The sequence below is a fragment of the Onychomys torridus genome, chromosome 10, assembly GCF_903995425.1.
Source record: "Onychomys torridus chromosome 10, mOncTor1.1, whole genome shotgun sequence".
In the NCBI taxonomy this organism is placed as follows: Eukaryota; Metazoa; Chordata; class Mammalia; order Rodentia; family Cricetidae; genus Onychomys; species Onychomys torridus.
Genome location: NC_050452.1, coordinates 68,018,117 through 68,041,411, shown reverse-complemented (window position 1 = coordinate 68,041,411; position 23,295 = coordinate 68,018,117).

Genomic DNA, 23,295 nt, shown 5'->3' with positions numbered 1-23,295 from the left:
CTATAGGCCTCTGCTTATGGCTCCTGGGGCTGTGGAAGATGAGTGAGTTTAAAAAATAACTACTGTAAAAGAGACACCAAATGGTATTAGAAATTCTGCACCAATGGGGACTCAAAATATAACTTATTGTAATGCCTTCCTGGAACATATCTGAGTCACCTGACTTCATTTAAAAAATGTACTAATTGTACAGTGCACAGAGAACTACCATGAGCCAACATTCTGTAGGGCTATGGGAATTAACAGCAAGGCAATGAAGTTATGCAGGTGGTGACAACATTTATATTCAAGGCATAGATTTGGAAACCATTTTTCTACTGGAACTCCATACAGTCAATCCTTAAAAGATTTTGTCAGAGTTCCTGAGACTAGACATGCCACAGAAGCCAAGTGAGTGAAACGCAGATTTCAGCAGTCAGGTTCCAGTTAACAGGGGGAAAAAAAAAAAAAAGGTCGGATTCTGTTAGGCAGAAATATTAGGATAACACTGAGAAAATCCCAAGGGCTTCGAGACATACAAGGAGGATTATTGCATAACTAAGCTAGGATGATCTAGGTTACTAATGTCAACAAGATTTCCAAATAATTTTTATTTGAAGTTTGAGAAATAATCCTTTGATGTACAGTATTTATTGTGAAAGTGAGTGGAATAAAGCCTTCCAGGCATTATAAGACAATGGGAAGGTCTAGATATCTAGGGTAGTGAGCTGAATTGCAGATCCTCAGTTGAGAAGAATTGATTGTGCAAAGTCAAAAAAGATAAGGATATTATGACTAGTGACAAAAATGATCTGAAGATGAAAGAGCATATCTTTTAACATTTACTGGGAAACTAAATAAAAGTGTACATGTTGGAAAGAAAAGAGAGCAATGCTAGTAGAACTTGGGGGCATCCATCACACCAGGTCAAAGGACAGCTGTGTGATGATGTTTCAGGCATGGCACTGCAGGCAACAACAACAGGATATGAGTGTTGTTTCCTATCTCCGCTCTAGACAAGATGAGATTGGTCTTGTGTCATGTAAGAGCTAAACAGATCCTACATGCAAACAGATGATATGTATCTCATTATAAAATTTTGCTTGTAATTGGTGGCCTTATATTCAGTTCGTGGTGTGATGTGTGTTTTAGAAGGATGCATATTGCTCAATAAGTCTGAAAACCCTAGTGATACTTCTCAATTATTGCTCAGAACAAATAGACATATATATGGAGATAAAAATGAAATGTCTCTAATAGCATCTGTGTCAGGGAAATTCTAATTAAAGAAAATCTTTTGTACCTCTGTGCTGTGGGAAAGATTCATGTTTCATGACTCTAATAGATAAGAAATTGATTAGATTTCTTCTAAACTTCCTTAATAATGGTGGTGAGAATCTAAACTTTCTTCCTGGTTCACTTTTAATGAGCAGGGCACATATTCTTCAATCAAAGCTTCAAGAGTTCATTATGAGCAGAAGCTACCATCTTCACATGCTCTGTTTTTGCTGCCTGGCAAGGTACTGTCATCCTTTACCCTTCCTACCTGCCTGCAGTCCATGGGAATAATTACCTGCATGTCCTCCTCCTTTCATTTGATGAGCCAGTCCTCTGCAGAGCAGTCAGTGATCTCTAGCATGCAGCCTTATTTCCTAATCAGATATCTCTGCAATGTATTTTACTGCTCCAGACTTTTCTCTAGTGACCAAAAGACAATCATACCTTTTGAACCTTATTCTAATTTCATAATCTAGATGAAAGAAAAGCTCTAAGACTTGCTTAACATTGACACTAGATATTTGAATAGCCTTCCAATTGCCAAACAGTGACATCTTTGCTCTCTTCACAGATAGAACTGAAGAACACTTACTGAGAATTACTGCTGCCTATATAAGGTTAGAATGAAGTATATAGGTTTTCTATCGACTGATGTCCTTGGTCTTAGAATATAACTTGAAAGCTAGGTTCTTCAAGAGAAAATGCTCAAAAAGACAATGAGGTCAAGCGGTTTTGATTATAGAACACAAGATGCATGATATTATAATTGCTTCAAGTGTTGGTCACAGTGGGATGATTTGAGAGGCTAATACATATCACCCTGGCATAGCTGTGTCTAGAAAAAAATGAGGATTAAAGAACACACATTGATGATTTGTGTTTAACTCGTAAGCCTGATTTATCTATTTATCTCCAAGTTTTCTATGCAAAGCACATGAAATAATCTGTAGAGATATATGGAAGACAATTGTGTATGTTAGTGTGAGTGTGGCAGGTTTGCTTTCAAATACTGAAGAAAAAAATCCAATAATGATATGTAAATATTTACTGAAGGAAGGAGTATTGTCTTTGTATATTATTTCACAACCAACAAACAATGTTTTAAAAGAAGAAAATTCAATAAATGATTTATTTATAGTATTATTAATCTACAGTAAGTATGGTGGTTTGAAAGAGAATGTTTGGCATTGGTTCAACTAGGTGAACACTTGGCCTCCAATTGGTGTCTCTGGAGAGATTGTGGAGTCTTTGAGAGGTGGAGCATTGAGAGGGGAATACACTACTATGGATGGGATTTAAGTGCTTATAGTCTCATTCCACTTTTAGTTCATTGTCTTTGCTTCATAATGTGAGCTATCAGCTTCTGACCCCAGGTACCTTGCCTGCCACCTGCTGCTGGGCTTTCCTGCTATAATGAACTCCTATCCCTCTATAGCCATAAGCCAAAATGAGCAAACTGACTCTTCCTTAAGTTACTTTGGTCATCATGTTTTTGTCACAGCAATAGTAAAGCAACTAATACAGTAAGTGATATGTCTCTAACATTTATGCTGCACACATAGGTATAAGCATTTTCATGTGTTGTAGTATTAATCTTTACAAGTCCTTTATGATAAGGAGTGACTTCATCACTACACATAAACATGGAAACTTAGATAACTGTTATCTAAGGAATGTGAAGTAGTTGATCCTGTGATAAGATGCAGGTCAGGTACCATCAGAGACAAGTTCTATTGGTTTAACCTTACAAAGATGCAGACATGGCAGGCACTTAGTAGGAAAGACTTTACTTGATGTTTGGAATTTGATCCTCTTCTCAGCTAACAATACATAGCAATCATCTTATGTAAGGCTAGAGGTGGTGGCCAGCAGCAGTTCATTGTCAGCTGCACAGATAGTAAAGAAAATTTTGAGCAATGGGCACTGTCTGTGTTGCTAGTCCATCATGCTTTGAATGTGAAGGTTAGAGAAAGCATTTGTGATGCCTGGTAGTTCAACTGTTTATTGGTGCTTGACCCTATCATAAGTTGAAGAACATCTGTCTATTGCAGAGTTGGAAGATAGAAATGATGTTTCCCTATAGAGCAAAGAGTGTGTTTGCTTACAGATTTTAAAAATTGATTTATTGTTTGCCTCTGCAATAAAAAACACTCAAGCTTTGTGCCCATTAGAAAATATTTAAAAAAAAAAAAAAAACAACAACAAGAAGCCGGGCTGTAGTGGAGCATGCCTTTAATCTCAGCACTCAGGAGGCAGAGGCAGGTGAATCTCTATGATTTGGAGGCCAGCTTGGGCCACAGAGCTAGTTCCAGGAAAAGCACCAAAGCTACACAGAGAAACCCTGTGTCAAAAAAACAACAAAAGAAAGAAAGAAAATCTTTGCTTTCTCTACATTCATAACTTCTCCTCTCCTGAAATGCAACTCACCATGTGTAGAGATGGCATTGGCCCCTGTACTTCATCAATTAAGGTCTGAATTTCAGAGTACTAGGACAAAATCACCAATATCCCAATAACTATTATTGGTGTGATTACTAAGACAGTTTTATCTCACTCCTACTACAATTCATGGAGTCACTAATTTATTCACACACTACATAGCTATTAAAACCCTCTTTCTTATAATAATAGCAATGCCCAGTAACACCACCATATATATAGCTCTAGTTCCTGGGACAAAGTTCTTTAATACTCTTCTAATATGTTAGAAGTTTGGGATAACAGAAAACACATTCTGGGTATTTTCTTAGAAATGTATTGTGTACAAGTATAGCAAATAATAACTTTTTACAATTTATTTTACTTTTTTATGAATTGTATCATGTTCCTACTTTATTATTCATACATCTGGTGGTATTTAATATTAGACCTTGTGGCACTTTTCATTGGAAAACATGACAACTAGTTTTTTTATGTAGCATTAAAAAGGGGTAAATTTTCAATAATGTGCCAAAAATAATAGCAAATTCACTTATTATAAATCTATTCGGCTTTTAATTCTCCATGCACTAAAGAAGGTCATGTGCCCTCAACCAAGAATGAAAATATATACAAGCCTATGTCAATAAAATCATTTTTTGAAAAAAACAAGTTACTATAGTTTGCAAGTATTGTTGAACTCTGAATGATCTCCTGGAAATTTCAATGATATTAAATAAATGCAATGTATATGGAAGTTCAACACTCCCAAGAAGAAAGAGAAAATTAAACACAAGAAGAAACTTCAACAATGTGATTATAAAAAAAAAAACCCTGTTACCTCTCACTTGTAGAGCTGTTCACAAATGTTCTACACAGACATACACATGCTTATATTTTACATCTTATGGTAGCACCTTCACAAACCTCATATGGAGGTTAGTAGATAGGTATTCTAGCAATAAATATTTATATTAGGACAATGAATTCTGCTCCTTGCATTTTCTAATGTTTCATTACATTTCATATGCTGATTTGTACTTTTGAAGTCATCATTGTTGTCCAGGAACCAGAGGCTGGACAGCCAAAAGACCCAGGATAGAACCAAACACAGCCAAAAAAAAAGAAAAAAAAAAAAAACCACAAAAAACATTCAATAAAATGATTACTAATGATATTCTGCTCTACTCATGGATGGATGTCTAGCCCAATTGTCATCAGAGGTGGTATCCTGCAACTGATGGGAACAGATGCAGAGACCACAGTCAAACACTAGGCAGAGCTATGGACACTCCTGCAGAAGAGGCAGAGACAGGATTGGAAGAGTAGGAGTAGAGGATAGCACAAGAACGCTGACCACAGGGTCAACTAAGCAGGGCTCATAGAGGGTCACAGACTGAAGGGACGATCACAGACCATGTATGGGTCTGAACTAGGTCTTCTGCATATAAGTTATGCTTATGTTTCTGGGTGTTCTATAATATAGCACTCTTAACAGAGATGGGAGTATGTATGACTCGTTTGCCTGCTCTTGGGACCTTTTCTTCCTATTGGGTTGTCTCATCCAGCCTTGATATGAGGGTATGTGCCCAGTCTTATTGTAATTTGTTATGTCATATTCAGTTGATATTCCTGTGATGCCTGCCCCTTTATCGAAGGGAAGTGGATAAAAAGTAGACCTAGAGGAGAGAGGATGTGGGGGCCTGGGAAGACTGGAGGGAAGGGAAACTGTGGTCTGGATGTAATGTATGAGGTAAGAATAAACAAACAAACAAATAAATAAATAAATGAGTGAGTGAATGAATGAGTGAGTGAATGAATGAATAAATGAGTGAATGAATGAATAAATAAATAAATGAGTGAATGAATGAATAAGCCTGTCACCATAATTATATCATTCAGATGTGCTCTAATGTTTTGTTTCATTACAAAGATCAACATGTATGGGTTTGAGGTGGAAAGAAGTGAAAGGAATAAGTATAGTTATCAAAAAACAAACCAAGTTGTTCTGCTTCAAGCCATAGCAAAAGCATTTATTTCATTTGATTCGATTTTCCTTGTGGCAGCCTATAAGTTGTTATATGTTTTCTTTATTTTTTTCCTTTCTTTCTTCCACTTTCTTTCTCTCTTCCTTCCTTCCCTCCTTCCTTCCTTCCTTTCCTTCCTTCCTTCCTTCCTTCCTTCCTTCCTTCCTTCCTTCCTTCCTTTCTTTTTTGAGATAGGGTTTCTCTGTGTACTTTGGGTGCCTTTCCCAGATCTTTTGCTCTAGACCAAGCTCTCGAACTCAGAGATTTGCCTGGCTTTGCCTCCTGAGTGCTGGGGTTAGAGGCATTGTGCCACTACCACCTGGCTATGTGTTTTTATCTCCATCTCTGATGTTCCATAAAATTAACTGCTGCATTACATATTCTTTTTTTTTTTTTTTTTTTTTTTTGGTTTTTCAAGACAGGGTTTCTCTGTGTAGCTCTCAGCCTTTCCTTGAACTCTCTTTGGAGACCAGGCTGGCCTTGAACTCACAGAGATCCTCCTGGCTCTGCCTCCCTAGTGCTGGGATTAAAGGTGTGTGCCACCACCACCCAGCCTGCATATTCTTTATTATGTACTAGCCCCAAAGCCAGCTTCTCTTCCTCTGGCTTCTCCCTTTCCAAGCATTTATCCTCATGCTAAAGTTGCTTTTTGCTTAGCATGTTCACCTTAGTCTGCTGTCAGTGTCTGCTACTAGGAACTAGCAGAACAATGAGATATTGGTGTGGTTGGGGAAACTTATGCAGAGTTTTGAAACATGGTTTGTTCAGGTTTTTGGGTGTTTTTTTTGTTTTATTTTAATCACAATCTCAACCTCTGCTATTAGAATATTTGGTCATGAAACAATTTTAAATTACAAATTTGCTATTAGCAATTTACCATAAGAAAACAAGGAAGACCACATAGCATCAAAGATACAGGAGTGGTTTTCAAAGAGTATAAAAGGAGTTTATCAGATTAGTAAAAGGGAAATGTATAGAGAGATTGAACATTGTATGTAGGTGCCCCACAGACAGAAGGAGTCATAAATGTAATTGTACTTTAGAATGATAATGAACAGGATTCAAGATAAATGGCAGCCTAGAAGCTGCCTATAAATGACTGGTCAGAATAAGAAGAAGAGGAAGAGGTATAATAATAATAATAATAATAATAATAATAATAATAATAATTTTATTATTAATGATAATAGGAGGAAGAGGGGAAAGAGAAAGAAGAGAAGAAAGAAGAGAAGGGTAGAGGAGAGACACACATGAGAGGAAGAGCAGGTGGAGACAGGGAGGGGATGAAGAAAAGGAGGAGGGGAGGAGGAGGAAGTACAGAAAAAGGAGGGGGACACTCTCTTTCAAAGAGAGGACGAGTTTCAAAAATTCACAAAGACAGCAATAAGGTACCATAAAAGTGTAAAAAACAAGACAAGAACATAAAAAGTAGCTTAGTCAAACACACCTCTAGCTTTATGGCTCTCTAGATTGGGGAGAGAACGTAGAAGGCTCCAAAATCTAATTCAGGTGGCTGGATGAAAAGAGTCTGCCATCTCTACTTGTAAGACAAGTACACAGTCCTCACAAACCATAAAGCCAGTTGTAATTTATTATGGTGGTTTGAATAAGAATGGCCTCATAGGCTCATATATTGTAATGTTTGCTTTCCAGTTAGTGGAACTGTTTGGGAAGGATTCAGAGGTGTGGCCTTGTTGGAGGAAGTGTGACATTGTTGGAGGACGTGTGTCACTGTGACAGGGCTCTGAGATTTAAAAAGCTCATGCCATTACTATCCCCTCTCCCTGCTGCCTGTGAATTAGGATATTAAGTTCTCAGCTACTGCTGCTCCAGTACTGTACATGTCTGCTTCTTGTCATAATGATAATGGATTAACCCTCTAACTATAAGTCCCGAATTAAATGTTTTCTTTTATAACTGTTGCCTTGGTCATATGTCCTTTCCAAGTAATGCAGAAGTGGAACTAAGATTGTTTTAATAAATTATTCCTGTGAGGGATGGGTTAAAAGTACACAGAACTCCATTAAATTTATTACCACCAACCCTAACACTACAGATAACAATGGGATGATACATTTGAAGTCCAAAACTAAGTAAATGTAAACTAAGATTTCTATATCTAGCAGATCTAATTTTTATTTTGTTTTATTTTTATTTTATTAATTTATTTGTACATGTTCATGTTGTAGTATGCATGTGTGTGTAGGTGCATTCATTTGTGTGTGTGTGTGTGTGTGTGTGTGTGTGTGTGTGTGTGTGTGTGCATGCAACTGTGTGAATGTCAAGTCCATATGTTGGTAAAAGTTGTCTTCCTTGATCACTTTCCACTTCATTTACTGAGTCAGGTTCTCTCAATCTAGAGTTCACTGACTGAGCCAGCTCTGGGGTTGCTTGTGAATTTCATAAGTCTTAGAAACTCATGTGGGGAAGATGAAGGGACATGGGAGGAATGGCTTCAACATACAAGACATATTTGAATGAAAATGTCCTTGTGGAAGATATTACCACATAAAATGAATATATAAAATGAAAACATTTTAAATGAAAAAAAGTCTGTAAAATACTTGGTGATGTGTTATAAAATTCCTACTAATAGTACTAATTGTAATGTGAATAGCACTGCCAAAAAAGTGTGCTATTAGAAAATTCTGTTCTCTAATGTTCAGAATTTATGCAACCTACAGGGAACTGTTAGATGGAGCATCTGTGAGTATTAGAATAATAGAAGAGAAAAATAGACATTGTGTAGCCCCAGAGCAATTTTATTGCACTTCTATTACCTTAAAGGGCTAACTTGTGCTTATAGAGTCCTCTACCTTGGCAGTGGTGGCCCATGCCTTTAATCCCAGCACTTGGGAGGCAGAGGCAGGTGGATCTCTGTGAGTTCGAGGCTAGCCTGGGCTACAGAGTTCCAGAACAGACACCAAAGCTACATAGAGAAACCCTGTCTCATAAAAGCAAGAGCAAAACGAAACAACAAAAAAGAATCCTCTAGTCTGTTTGAAGCTTAGTTGTGTGTGTGCCAGGCTTGCTCCTGTATGCTTCTTTAACATGCCAGGAACAATGCTCAGTAGGCACTCAGTCACACAGGTTGAATTTTCACATAGCCAGCTGCTCCACCTTGATCTTATCAATATTGTGTCTCCAGATACATTAAGAAGGATGGGAATACTGCAGTAACTTGATTTAGATCACCATAGCATATGTGTGAATGAGTTTTGTGATCTGTTAGCAATGTGCATGCAAAGGATGTTTTATTTTTCTTAATGCATATATTTACATAGAGAGTGTACTTTTGTTTAGATCCATCTGAGAGAGAGAGATTGCCTTTTGCTCAACTGGTAATATGTTAATCGTTTTCAAGTATTCATTAACCACTTAACCAGCAAAGTAAGATGAAAGGTCAATACTAATTCTCACACATTAAACACTTACCAAATCTATTTTGGTACCCTTCTTGTGGATTCATGCCTAACACCTACTGGGAAAAGGTATGCTTATATGTGCTACATTTTACACTTACATTAGTGCTTATATTTGGTAAGAGTACTAATTATACTGGTTATAAAAAAGGGCAAATGTGGGCTGGGGATATAGCTCAGGGGTAGAACACTTGCCAAGCAAGCGCAAGGCCCTGGGTTCGATCCTCAGCTCAAAAAAAAAAAAAAAAGAAAAGAAAAGAAAAGAAAAAGAAAAAAGAAAAGAAAAGAAAAAAAAAGGACAAATGTATGACTTCCTTGTGCTAATCATGTGGTCCTTATGTTTTACCTTCAATTTTAGTTTTTAAAAGAAATGTTACCATAGTTAACATCACATTTTCCTAGATGATCAGTCTGTTTATTTCTTCCTAATTTCTCAGAAGCCTTACTAACATTTTGTGCTTAATGCATGTAATGGTGCACTAGTGTTCACACAATGATTACTAATTTGGTTTTTAAAGGAATATTAGAAAATGGCTATAAGGAGTCACCAACTGACAGAAGTTGAAAGATTTTTTGAAATTATTCCATTATAGAAATAATTTCCAATAAATTCATGTATTTCATATTAATTTATTCAAAACATGGCAAACACTCTGCATGGAGCCTTGGTATATATTAAGACTTTAATAAATGTTAGTTCTAAGAGGAGAAGTACTTGATAGATGAAAGGAAATGCCGTGAGAGTATAAGGACCAGAATTCTAAACTCAGAGCACCCATATACAAAACCCTAACATGGTGTATCTGCAACCCCAGTATCAGAAGACAGAGGCAGATGGATCCTGGAAGCTCACAGCCAGCTTATCCAAAAAAAGTAAGCTTCAGGTTCTGTGAGAGAGCTGATCTCAAGGAAATAAAGCTCATAGAAATTTAGGAAGATGCTTAACCACTTCTCCACGATTCACATGTACATGCTTTCATACAAAAACCTACACAAAGAGAGAAATATACATACACACAAATTAGTTCTTACTATTAAATTTTTTGTACTTCAGTTTTCTAGTCCTTTAAATATTAATATTTAGAGAATATAACCAAAAGTATCTTCATGTACATTTGTATAATATTCTCATGTATGAAAATATTATAGCTTGTAAATGGAATATTAAAATTAAAAAACAAGTTACATTTAATACTACAGTAAGCATTCATTTATAGGATTACTTAGGCAAATATTTATGAGTTTTTCACGTTTATCTTGAAGTTCAGAAATCATTAAGATAGAAGAAATACAATCCACATTTCCAAAACTTTCTCTCTAAAGCATTTCTAACTAAGTTCCTCCTAGTTCTGTGTTAGGAGTTACAGTTTCATCATATGCTGCCATTATTTGCAGTTATGAGACATTAAAACTGGTGTTTTGTTAAACTAAGAAAGGAATCAGTGATATAAAGACTGATGACTTAATTTTCACTGTTTTATTTATTTATTTCAAGCTTGGGAATATTTTCATGTATGTTTTGCCTCTTGATATTCCTCCTATGGGTCTATTGTATACTTTATGCTTTTTTTCTTTATTGTGTGGCACCGGTGATGGTTTTTGTGGTAGTCATTTCTTCCATGCAACAACTGCCCACAGCTATGCTATGGGAGTTTATGTCTACTTGCAATACATAAAAATTAACTAAACACATTTTGCATTATGAGATGCATTATAGAATGTCCATGAGACTGTAGAGATATGGAGGTGGAAAGTTACAGTTTGAAAGCAGTGGATTTGGATATCAGGTAGACAATGAGTAGAGCTGTGATACCTAGGAATGACTGGAATGATGGCTAGGATGACTGACTGGCCTGGGAATCATCTAAGAGAAATATGTCCCATTGTATTGGACAAAGTTTCCAGATATATTTAATTGTAGAGGCAAGATGCACCCTTTAGATTAGAGACAATATTCCAAGCACTGTGGCCCTGGATTCAACAGAAAGGAGCAAAGCAGAATACCAACTAAACACTGTTATTGTATGTCTTCTACTTCTTGACCAGTCAGTATCAATATCAATCCACACCTAACACCATGACTTCTTGGCCATGATGGACAGTAGACTTCTGAACTACAAGTCCAAATAAACCATTTTCTTTCTAGTTGATTTTTTTCAGGTATTTGGGCATAGTCATAAAATAATAACTAATACAATGTGGGAGACACATATAAAATTACACAAATGAATGGCTATATGTAGACTGATGATGAAAAATAACCTAGGATGTAAAGAGAGATGGTTGAAGTAATGTCTTCACTTTTCATAGCAAAGATTCATGGGATATCAAACATGGCTGACAGGATAAAACTTAGTTTTATAAAGCATGCTATTTAAATCTGAAATATGACCAGAAGAGAAAGTATCATTAGATATTAGTAGGATGGAGACTGAGGTGACATATATGGGGTATCACTGTACACTATAATAGAAATTCAGCAGAATATACCACCAGGTAAAAGTTAAATACCATATGCATATTTATTATTACAAAATACAACCTGGAAAATGTTTACTAAATTGTAAATAATGACTAGGTTTTCAATATCTTTAAATATTATATATCATATTTAATGTTTTACATAGGTAAGCAATTCTTTTAATGTAGCCTAGACTACAGTGACAGTTACTGCATACCACCAAATTAATAGTAAAGTGAATGTTTTCTCAAAACAACTACAAAAATACACAGTAAATATTTTATTTTTTTTAATTTAACAACTTTATTTTATTTTTCCTTTTATTTTTATTAAGAAATTTGTTATTCATTTTACAAACCAAGCATAGATCCCCTCTCTTCCTCCTACCCCTCAGCCTTCCCCCTGCAACCCACCACCCATTCCCTCCTCGGCAAGGTAAGGCCTCCCATGGTAAGTCAGCAGAGCCTAATACATTCAGTAGAGGAAGGCCCAAGCACCTCCTCCTGCATCAGTGCTGTGCAAGCTGTCCCCCCATCGTTAGTGGACTCCAAAAAGCCAGCTCATGCACCAGAGATAGATCCTGATTCTACTGCCAGGGTGCCCCTAAGCCGATCAAGCTACACAACTGTTTCTCTTATGCAGAGGGCCTAGTCCCATGGAGGCTCCATAGCTGTAGGTCTAAAGTTCATGAGCTCTTGTCTTTGTATGTTTCTCCATCATGATCCTTGCTCATAGAATCCCTCTTCTTTCCCTTCATCTGTACTCCTAAAGCTTGGCCTGGTGCTTGGCTATGGATCTCTGCATCTGCTTCCATCAGTCGCTGGATGAAGTCTCTATGATGACAGTTAGGGTATTTGCTGATCTAATTACAGAAATAAGCCAGCTGAGGCACCCTCTCCACTATTGCTAGTAGTCTAAGGTGGGGTCATCTTTGTGGATTCCTGGGAACTTACCTAGCACCTGGTTTCTCCCTATCCCCACGATGTATCCCTCGATCATGGTATCTCTTTCATTGTTCTCCCACTCTGTACATGTTTCAGCTTGAACCTCCTATTCCCCTATGTTCTCTTCCCACAACCCCTACCCTGCATTCCCCTCCTTACCCTCAGTTTACTCATGGAGATTTCATCTATTTCTCCTTCAAAGGGTGATCCATGTGTCCCTATTAGGCTCCTCCTTTTTGCCCAGCTTCTTTGGAGCTGTGAGTTGCAGATTGATTACCCTTTGCTTTGCATCTAGGATCCACTCCTAAGTGAGTACATATCATGTTTAGCCTTCTAAGTCTGGGTTACCTCACTCAAGACGATATTTTCTAGTTCTATCTATTTGCCTGCAAATTTCATAATGTCCTTGATTTTGATACTGAGCAGTACTCCATTGTGTGTATGTATCACATTTTCTTTATCCATTCTTCAGTTGAGGGGCATTTAGGTTGTTTCCAGGTTCTGGTTATTACATGTAGTTGGAGACCTTCTCTCCAGCCCCCAAGGTCCCATAACCCATTTATAAAATAAACACACAGACATTTATATTATTTAAACTGCTTGGCCATTAGCTCAGGCCTACCATATTCTAGCTCTTACTCTTATATTTAGCCCATGTCTATTAATCTATACTTTGCCACGTGGCTCATGGCTTACTAGTACTTTACGTCTTTCTTGTCATGGCAGCAGCTGGCAGTGTCTCTCTGCCTCAGCCTTCCTGTTCCAAGAATTCTCTTCTCTGCTTGTCCTGCCTATACTTCCTACCTGGCTACTGGCCAGTCAGCATTTTATTTACACAGAGCAATATCCACAGCAATTACAAATAATCATGGCCAACATTTTCAACAGAGTTTACTTTTTAGAGAAGTCTTGAGTTTCACAATCAAGTTTAATAGAAGCCATGGGGATTTCTCACAGAACGTATGCCCCATGGATGTGTTCTTTTCCCACTGTCAGCAGTCTTAGATAGTTTGAGACTGGGAAAGCCATGTTGTCAACCTATTGTTCTAGGAGTGGTGGTTTACATCTTGAGACACTCTTGGTATTGCACACTGTTTTGGCATATGTATTACAGTATCCATCATTGTGTCATCCTACAGAGCAGTTGTGTAGCTCTCAGTGTCTCACATCTCCTACTTATTTAAATCTTCCTCCCTCATAACTGCTGGTAACCACTCCCCTTCTTACTTTCTCTGTAAGTTTGCTTTCCTAAACATCATACAATTAGAATAATGCAATATGAGAGAGTTTCACACTAACATCTGTCTTTTAGAAATATGACATGAAATGACCTCCACATTGTCCTTGGCTAAACAGATCTTTTATTTTTAGAACGAAATTATACACTGTTGTCTAGAAGTAACCCCCGCATTGTTGCATGCATTCACTTATTCAAGGGAAACTTTGGTTTTTTTTAAGTGTTAAAAATTATAAATAAAATGCTATCCATAGTTTCTAACTCTATTCTAAATACATATCCTTATACTCGAAGATCGGAGCAGTTTTTATCCCTCACTAAACAAGCTTATTTTTCAGCAGAGGGAAGCTATTACACAACTCCACAAATGGCCAAAGTGCAGAGAATAAATAACCATGGTAGCCCAGCACAAACTGGTGCATTTACTATTCAACCCCTACACCTAAGACTCAGGGAACATCAGAGAAGAGGAAGATGAAAGATTATAAGAGCCAGAGGACCAGGATGCCTGCTGTTAGATAGTGCCTTATATACATGAGGGGAATCTACAGCCAGGAAATTTCAACAATATGGTTATATAAACAAGACCTCCATAATGATCACATCAGCCAACATGCCAACATGGATGGAGAAATTTTGCAAAGTTGCATTCCTAGATGAAAAGTTGCAGCTAATCAATGGGCTACCCAGAGAGAAAGAATCAGTTTTCTACAGACCCAATCTCCTAATAGGTTATTGGATCATACGTGATCAGCCCTTAACCCATGTACACACATGAAACAATGAATGTATTCAATAAGGTGGGTGTGTAACAAACATAATTAAAGAAGAGGTCATAAATTTGAGAGGGAGTTAGGGAGACATGGGAAGAGTTGGAGAAGGAGAAAGAAGAATGGAAATAATATACAGAACTCATGAAATTCTCAAATAAAAATTTCAACTAAAACATTCCTATGCAGGTTCTTGTAGATATGTTTTGAGTTCATCTGGTTACATGTCAACTCAATAGCATAATAAGTGTTTTTTGAACTGTATAAGAAACTTCCAGTCTTTCTTATAAATTGGCTGTGTTATTTTTTCTTTTATTGAAAATAGATGTGTGTGTGTGTGTGTGTGTGTGTTTGTGTGTGTGTGTGTAACAATAACAAGAAAAACGTGGTCATAAATTTAAAAGGTAGAAGGGCATGAAGGAGTTGGGAAGGAGAGGGAGATAAATGATGTAAACATAGTATGTATAGATAAAATTCTCAGAAGCAAATAAATAACAATTTAAAAATAAAGGGTACTTGGGAAAAATAAAGAAATAATATGCTCTCACTATACTTTACATCCACCATCATCCAGGAATTCTCTAACTTCACATTTTATATTTATCTCTATGCTTCATTTTCAGTTCATGTTTGTGAAGGGTTTAAGATCTGGATTTAAATGTGTTTTCTTTCACTTTGTGTATCAATGTAAACTTGTTCTATCACCACTATTGAAAACACCATCTTTACTTCAGTTTTCCAGCTTTGCTGTTTTATCAAATATTTGCTGAATATATGTGGATCTTTTGGGGGAGGGGAGCTTTCTATCATGTACCATTGATCTTCTTTTATACTGCTTTTACTACTAGAACTATATATTATGTCTTGAAGTTGAATATGTAAATTTAATATTAATACAATTGATATAAACTCTGTACCTAGAAAGAGTTATGCTAGAAAAACAATCTTACCATGTTGCATTTTTGCTGAGCATGAGCTGAGTATCATACTGTTGCTAATGTTGAGTTCAAAGGCTTACTCTACATAGTTCTTGGTGCAGAGAAGTAGAGACTTCTGAGAAACAGTCTGGTTTGGATGCTCTTAGATCATAAACAGAATGTTAGAGAAGGATGCCAGTGAAGTAGTCTTTCTGACAACCACCAGCCCAGTAAGTGAGTTAAAAATTAGACTTTTATGGATTCAACAACAACAGAGAAAACTGAAAAGATAGAATAAAATAATTAAATAAATAAACATTATATTCATACTGCCATGATTTGTTTGGGATCCACTGTTGGCATACATATTTCTTTAAAAAGCAAATGAGGGCCATGGGGTTGGGGATTTAGCTCAGTGGTAGAGCACTTACCTAGCAAGGCCCTGGGTTCAATTCTCAGCTCAAAAAAAAAAATGAGGGCCTAGGAAGACTTGGAAACATATTCATTGCATGAGCATGAGGACTTGAATTCAGATCCCCAGCATTCCTATAAGCAGCAGCCATGATGTGTGTTTATAACCCTAGCAGTGAGGAAGTAGAGACAATAGTCCATGGAGCTCACTGCCCAGTTACTCTTACTGAGTCTCTCATCTCTCACTTCAGTGAGAGATCCTATCATAACAGCAAGATTGAAAGTGATCAAGGAAAATACTTGACTTCAATCTCTGGCCTCATGTGTACATGCACCTAGAAGAAAATGTACATATACATATATACATACACATATGCATACACATAGTGAATAGTATGTATATGTACATGTATGTATGTATAAATACATAGATGCATACATATGTATATATATACATATGTATAAATAAATCAAATAAAAGGAAAGAGATAATGTTTGTTACAAGTAAATGAGACACTGTAAAGTTTAAAATAGTAAGGCTTGGATAGTAAAACCTATATATGCATGAGGGATAAAATTCTCCTTGATTCCTCTTTTTGACTGTTATTGAAACTCACTTCCATATCCCATGTCTCATAATCTAACATAGTCCATGAAGTGAAATGAACACAATTTTGTAGCCTATGACAAACAAGTATCATGTTACAAAATCAGAGCGCATGTAAAGGATTTTAGAGCTTACTGGTTTTTTTGTTGTTGTTCTTTGTTTGTTTGTTTTTTTGTCTGTTTGTCTGTTTGTTTTTAACCACAGACTTACCTTTATCACAATCACTTCTGAGGAGGAAAGCTCATATTTCTAACTCGAATATATGCCCAAGCTAGAATAGAGATGATGTAAGGAAAGTAAAGGATAGATGAGACAGTTTAACTATGAATGTTCTTTTATTTAGCTAAAGTTTATTTTTCAATGAAATCTTTGAATAAGGCTTAAAACTATACTTTCCAGAATAACTATAGATGTTTAGAAATGTATAGTTAAAGATTGAATTTGTTTTTATTGTTCATATCAAGTAGCACACCAACCTCCTATTGTACACAATTCTTGCTATGGTGTTAATCTGGATTGTAATTGCTCTCAACTGAGAATTTCATTTAGTTAAACAGATGGGATGGTCACTAGGTCAACCTGGCCATCTGCTCTGCAGCCCAAAACAGACTGCCAAGAAAGAACTAGAGGGTCATAGGCTAGGTCAAGTGTTCTCTGTCATATAACCTCATAAACCTTGGAGATGATATCTAAATTTCTACACACAGAGGGAATAATGTGCTATAAGTGGCTGTAACTACTAGAGCCTAAACTAGAGTCATTCTCAAGTAGAAGTCAAAATCTTACAATAAATTATATGGTTAAGGAACAAAAATAAAGGAAGAGAATTTTGCCTGGTAAGAATATCTCTCCTTGTAAAGATAAAAACCTTGATAAATTTGATAAAGAAGCATCTTCTGATTTACAAATTATGTTCATTGAGATGTTTTTAGGTTTTCCATTTAAGCTGCGACTAACAGTATTTCTCTGTAGTTTGAGTCAATACTCAGGCTATTGTCTTGGGAAATTAAGAAGCTATCTTCACCTCTTTATTTACCTACCTAAAATAGCTGAGAATTCATCAAACTCTGAAAAGCCAATTTATTTTTCATTCTTAAAATGAGGGATTATTGGAGTGTTAGTACACTCACATTGAAGAATAGGATTTTGTTGCTTAGTATAATAATTAAAAATATGGCTTGACTGTGGTGGCACATGCCTTTAATCCAGCACTCGGGAGGCAAAGGCAGGCAGATCTCTGTGAGTTCAAGGCCAGCCTGGGCTAACAAGTGAGTTCCAGGAAAGGCGCAAAGCTACACAGGGAAACTCTGCCTCAAAAAAACAAACAAAAAAATTGATCTAAATATAACCTTCAAAACATTGCTATCAAATAATAACAGAGATGATGTGACATAAAAGGGAAAATATGAAATTGTTAATGCTTTAATAAGAACAGTGAAAAGCTACCTGTGACCTCTATTAATGAAGCTATTTACAGTATGTGTCTGTGGTTTAGCTTCAAATAATTTCAGCCAAATTCCTGAATAGAATGCTTAGACCAAGTAGCCAAGGGTATTCTCTGGAAAGCTGATAAGATTAACAATGGCAGAAGCAGGACGTAAGAATAGCTGATTAAGAGTATTATATGAGTATATACATAGATTAAAATGAATTACAAAAACCAGCATTGATTGTGCACATTAAGGCTCCAAATTAGAACAAACTATTTGAATCTAAGCTTTTCACATGAAAAAAAAAATTAAGAAAAAGCAAGCCCATTGAATTGTTTTATTCATTACTTTATATCCTTGTCAATCAAATTAAACTTCTTGCAACTCTGATGACTTAAAATGATGGAGTAAAATGAGTTATTATATCCATCACTTTCTTTTCCCATAAACAGCACTCAAAATCATACAGAGACAGTGCTAACCACACATCACATAGAAGGTAATTGGTGTCCACACATGCCTGAGTACTCCACAAAGATTTTATCTCTCATCTTAAGGTATAGATCAAGCTGAAGCCTCATCCACAACCTTGAAGGTATAAAAATCACTACTGAGATATGCAGGGGGATGTGCGGAAATCACAGAAGCATTTTACCGATCTCATCTCAATAAAAAATCAGTTATTTCTGCCTGCAACCTGGTTACCTTGATTCCTGCTTGATTTGTCACAAAAGGCTCATTTATGTTCCTGCTGCTACCCTTGACTCTCATTTTCATGGAGCTGTCTAGAGTTATCTTAATAAACCTAGAACAAAATTTCTAGTTGCCTAAGGTTATATAAATTGATTCACTTGTTGAAAATAATTGGGTATAACTAATAAAATCCTTCTTAATTGGAAAAAAGGTTTAAAGAGCTAAAAAAAAAAAAAAAGTATGAAAATATCCAAGTCGAGGAAAGTGAGGACATTATTGGATAGCCAAGTAGGCTTACAAAGTACATACTTCAAGTTGGTTTACAAAGACCATACACTTAAACTTAAGATTGTATTATTTAACATAATGATGACAATTCCTTGAACAGCAACTGTCCAATAAAGACAACTGCATACCCATACTTCCTACATGAATCAGGATATTAATTGTCTAATTGTATTAAAATCCTCCAGAGGTCAGACATTCCCTGGTCAGAACCCAGTAAACTGTGATTCTCATACTGCCTTATATAGAAAACAGCTTTTCTGAGATCCCAAGACTTCAAAATAAAGGTATGCGTGAATTGAGCAATCCTACAGTAAGTTCAGATTAATGTACATAATGCATCAATTTTTTCTGTGTAAAGGGAAGAAAAATGAAATGAGTAGGAAGCTACCATCCATGAGAAATTACAACTTGCAGACCAGCCTTCATGTGGATTGCAACAATTCCTCCTGCACATCATCTGAGAAGGCCAAAACACAGCAAGATGTTGTGGTCTCCAAATGATGGTACCTCCAGGCACCTAAAACAAGCAAACACCAAACATCTGAAGGAGAGCAAATTTACCTCCGGGTTGATGAAAAACACACATTTTGTACCTATTTATTGTGAATTCAACATTCAAAGTAATAATTTCACTATGCCATTTTCACTTGTGCATCTCATCTTATTGTGTTTTTATTCACACCACTCCTCCCCTTTCCTTTTAATCTATATTGCTGATGTTCTTATCCATTTTATTAAATTTATCTTTACCTTGTTGACTTTCTACACTGGTTCTAGACTGGATAAAATTTTTCTTGCTTGCTGGTTCCTCCCTGAGGTCAGTGATCAGTTTTACTAGCAAATTTGAAATCTCTATCAGGATCTTTATCTATTTCAATTAGTTTGAATGTATAATTTGAAGTAACTTTTGGGAAAATCAGGTTTTATTCTTTTCTGTTTGTTTGTTTTGGCTCTTTTAGACAGGGATTCAAGTAGACTAATTTGGCCTCAAACATCCTATGTAGCCAAGGCCTTGAGATAGTATCCCACTTATACCATCTGAGTACTGAGATTATAAGCATGGATCTCTCCAGCTGGTTTACACAGTACTGGGGGGGGTGAGCCTAGAACTTCCATGATGCTAGGCAAGCACTTTACCTACTGACCAGATCATAGCACAGAAGTCATATTATCCTGCTTTTTCATATGTCTTATAATTATTTAATGCTGATTTTATATCTGTTAGCTTGAATATCTCCTTAGATTAGTGTGTGTGTGTGTGTGTGTGTGTGTGTGTGTGTGTGTGTGTGTGTGTCTGCTGGTGCATATTCACATGTGTGTACCATGAATGTGGAGACCAGAGCCAGAGGGTGAACAATTTCAGAAGTGCTACCACCAAGCTCTGTCTATCTATTGGTTTGATTGATTGTTTGTTTGTTTGTTTGTTTGTTTGTTTGTTTTTTGAGGCACAGACTTTCTCTGGTCAGGTGCTCTCCAAGTAAGCTAAGCTGGCTACTCCAAATCATTCTCAGGTCCTTGTGCTTGCAAGGTAAGTAATTCTTGGCTGAAAAATTCCATCTCTTCTTTTTCTTTGAAGGTTTTCTTATTGAGCAGATGATTCTTGAGGACTCTATTCCCAGTACGATTGAATGGGGAGAAAACAAGCTGTTACAACTGTGATAGTCTTTAAAAGACATATAAATATACTTAACATTGGTTAGAGTAACAATTGACAAGATCTGGAATCACCCAGGTAAAGGAGCTGTTCATCATTGTCGTCTGTGAAGGATCTGTGAAGGACATTTTAGATGGGGTTAATTGATGTCAGAAGACTTATCCTAGAAGTAGATGGCATCATTCTACATGGTGGGGTCCCAGACTGAACACAAAGGAGAAAAGCAAGATAAACAGTACCATCTATCCATCTCTGTTTCCTCAATGCAGATGCAGTGGACCAACTACTTGTGACTCACACTGTCATGCCTTCTCTACCATGGACCTTACCAATGTAAACTCTTCATATTTTGAGAAAAATTCAATAATCACCAATGAACATAAATCAGGGAACGTGGAAAAGAATGTAAATTCAGCTTTTGGAGTCTTTAGCCCTTCCAACCCTTGGTGGGGGAGGTGGTGCTGTTTGTTCTCGGTTCTTTTCTCTACATTCCTGTCCTTTTCACTACACTTTTCAGATATTTTATCACAACTGTTGTGGATTTCTGAGCCTCTTTTCCATCTCCTCCTCTCTTTGGGATACAGTTTTGGTTGTTGGTGGTGTTTTCTTATTCTGAGTCCTCTACTTCACTGGGTACATGGAAGCAGCTTTGAATTTTCATCTTACTGAGCTCCCCTAAACATGTTTTAAGTGTGGTGGCAGTTGAGCTGGTTAGGCATAAGACAAAGAAAGCAACTTGAGAAAGAAATAGACAGCAAAGAATTCACACTTCCATTCCCAGGATTTGTCAATTTGTAAAGTAAATCAAAAGAAAGTGCAGTCCATCCATTCCACACATGACTAATGTTACTAACTCTCCTGGATGCATGCCTTGTTCCATTGTATGAAAAACAAGAGTTCACATTTGTAAATCTGGCTGTCCCTGTCCTCAAACTTGACTAATAAAATAAATTACAAGAGCTGCTGTGTCCAATTCAAACATAACCTCACTTAATCTGCTTATCTCTGCTCTTTTGTTGTTGTTGTTGTTGCCTCAAATCAGAATCACCTTGAGAATGTGTTACCAAGTCTTCTGCAAAATAAGAGCAACAGGGAGACATCAGGTTCACCTGAGTCAAGGCCATGTTGATTATCCCCAAACCAGCCAAGCCACAGACATTCATTAGGCCAGCAAAACTGCCTTAACGAGCCCAGCCTAAATAGCCAGAACATGGATCTGTAGGCTAAACAATTCTAATTACATGTTTTTCTGACACCTATATCCTTACCTTTCAGAAATAAAGCCAAATTATTTTAAAAATTTCTTGTTATAATGAGCACAGTGTTAAGCATTTCAGTAAATGGTAGTGGAAGGTCTTTTCAGAAGGAAGAAACAGGTCTGTTTCTGGGAGGTTCTTGGTGAGCAAGAGTGTAGATACGAGGAATAAACAGTTTCTCAGCATCTCATAGCTGCTGTCTGGTTCAGAAATCTCCAATATGTTTCCCCACAAGGACCTTGGATAATCTAAGCAAGCCACTATCAGGAGAACCCTGTTCTTCATCTTAGGAAACACAAAATTTTGGCATATTACAGATATTCTATAACTTTCCCAACATGTGTATAAATACATACATATATAATTTACATATATTACTAGTATTATTTGTTGAGTTATTTCCTACTATATACTATGTTTATAATATATAATATTTTCTTATTGTATATATACATGTATGAATATTCCTGTATTTGTATAGGCATATATGTTTCTATATGATGCATACATATACATACACATTCACATGCATATATATGTATGTTTAGTCCAGGTATAATTGGCATCAGTATTATTGGTAGACTGTTGAACAGGCACCCACAAGTAATCTGTATCCTCTACATCAAATCCTAAAGGAGAGGGCTTGAGGGTTCTAGGTCTTAATCAGTTTTGGAAGGAGACAGCTTTTGTCAGGACAATCTGATGGATAAGACAAGCAATGCCAAGAGAAGGTTGGAAACAGAAATAAGAAGGCTTAGAGATAAGGTATTTTCTCATTATTTGCATGTGGGTGGCAGAACTCGCCATAATCCCTGAGAATTTGGAAACTGAAAGTGACCATTTTCTGGTCATTGAGACCAGTTATCAAGTTTGTACTGAGGTCAAAACATGTACCAAAGGCAACCCATGTTGTAGTAAAGAAAATAAGATGTCAAGGCTTAATGGAATCTCAGAGGCCAAGGAGGGGAAGAGGTTTGAGAGTGCAGGCAGGAGAAATCAAGGAGTCTAATAATAAGTGGGAAATGTCCACCATAAGTTACAGGGAGGAAGGGAGACACTCATGTTTTGAGGACCATGTCTCGATCTGTTGTCCTTCTGCAGCTGGGATCTGTGTTGATTCCCACAGTCCATGTCACCACAGGGGGATATAGGAATCAAATCTGAGGGTTGTGCTGAGCCAGTACTGCCCATCACTGGCCCTGGAATACCTGGCCTTGCCGCTCCCTGGACACTGCAACAGGAGAGCTGGCCCTGACCTTCATGGGAGAACTGGCCCCTGCACTCCAGAGAGATGGCTCCACCCCTCACCAAGGGGTAGTAGAGCTGGACTTGATGGAAAGGGTGCAAGAAGAGCTGGCTCCACCCCTCACCTGAGGTAGTGGTCCCAGCAGCCCAGACTGACCAGTTCAGCTACCACCCAGTCCTGTATGTTGGGCCTTGGGTTAGCCTACCCTAACATCTACTCCATCTGTGACCTGGAACATGTGAAGAGACTGGTCCTTC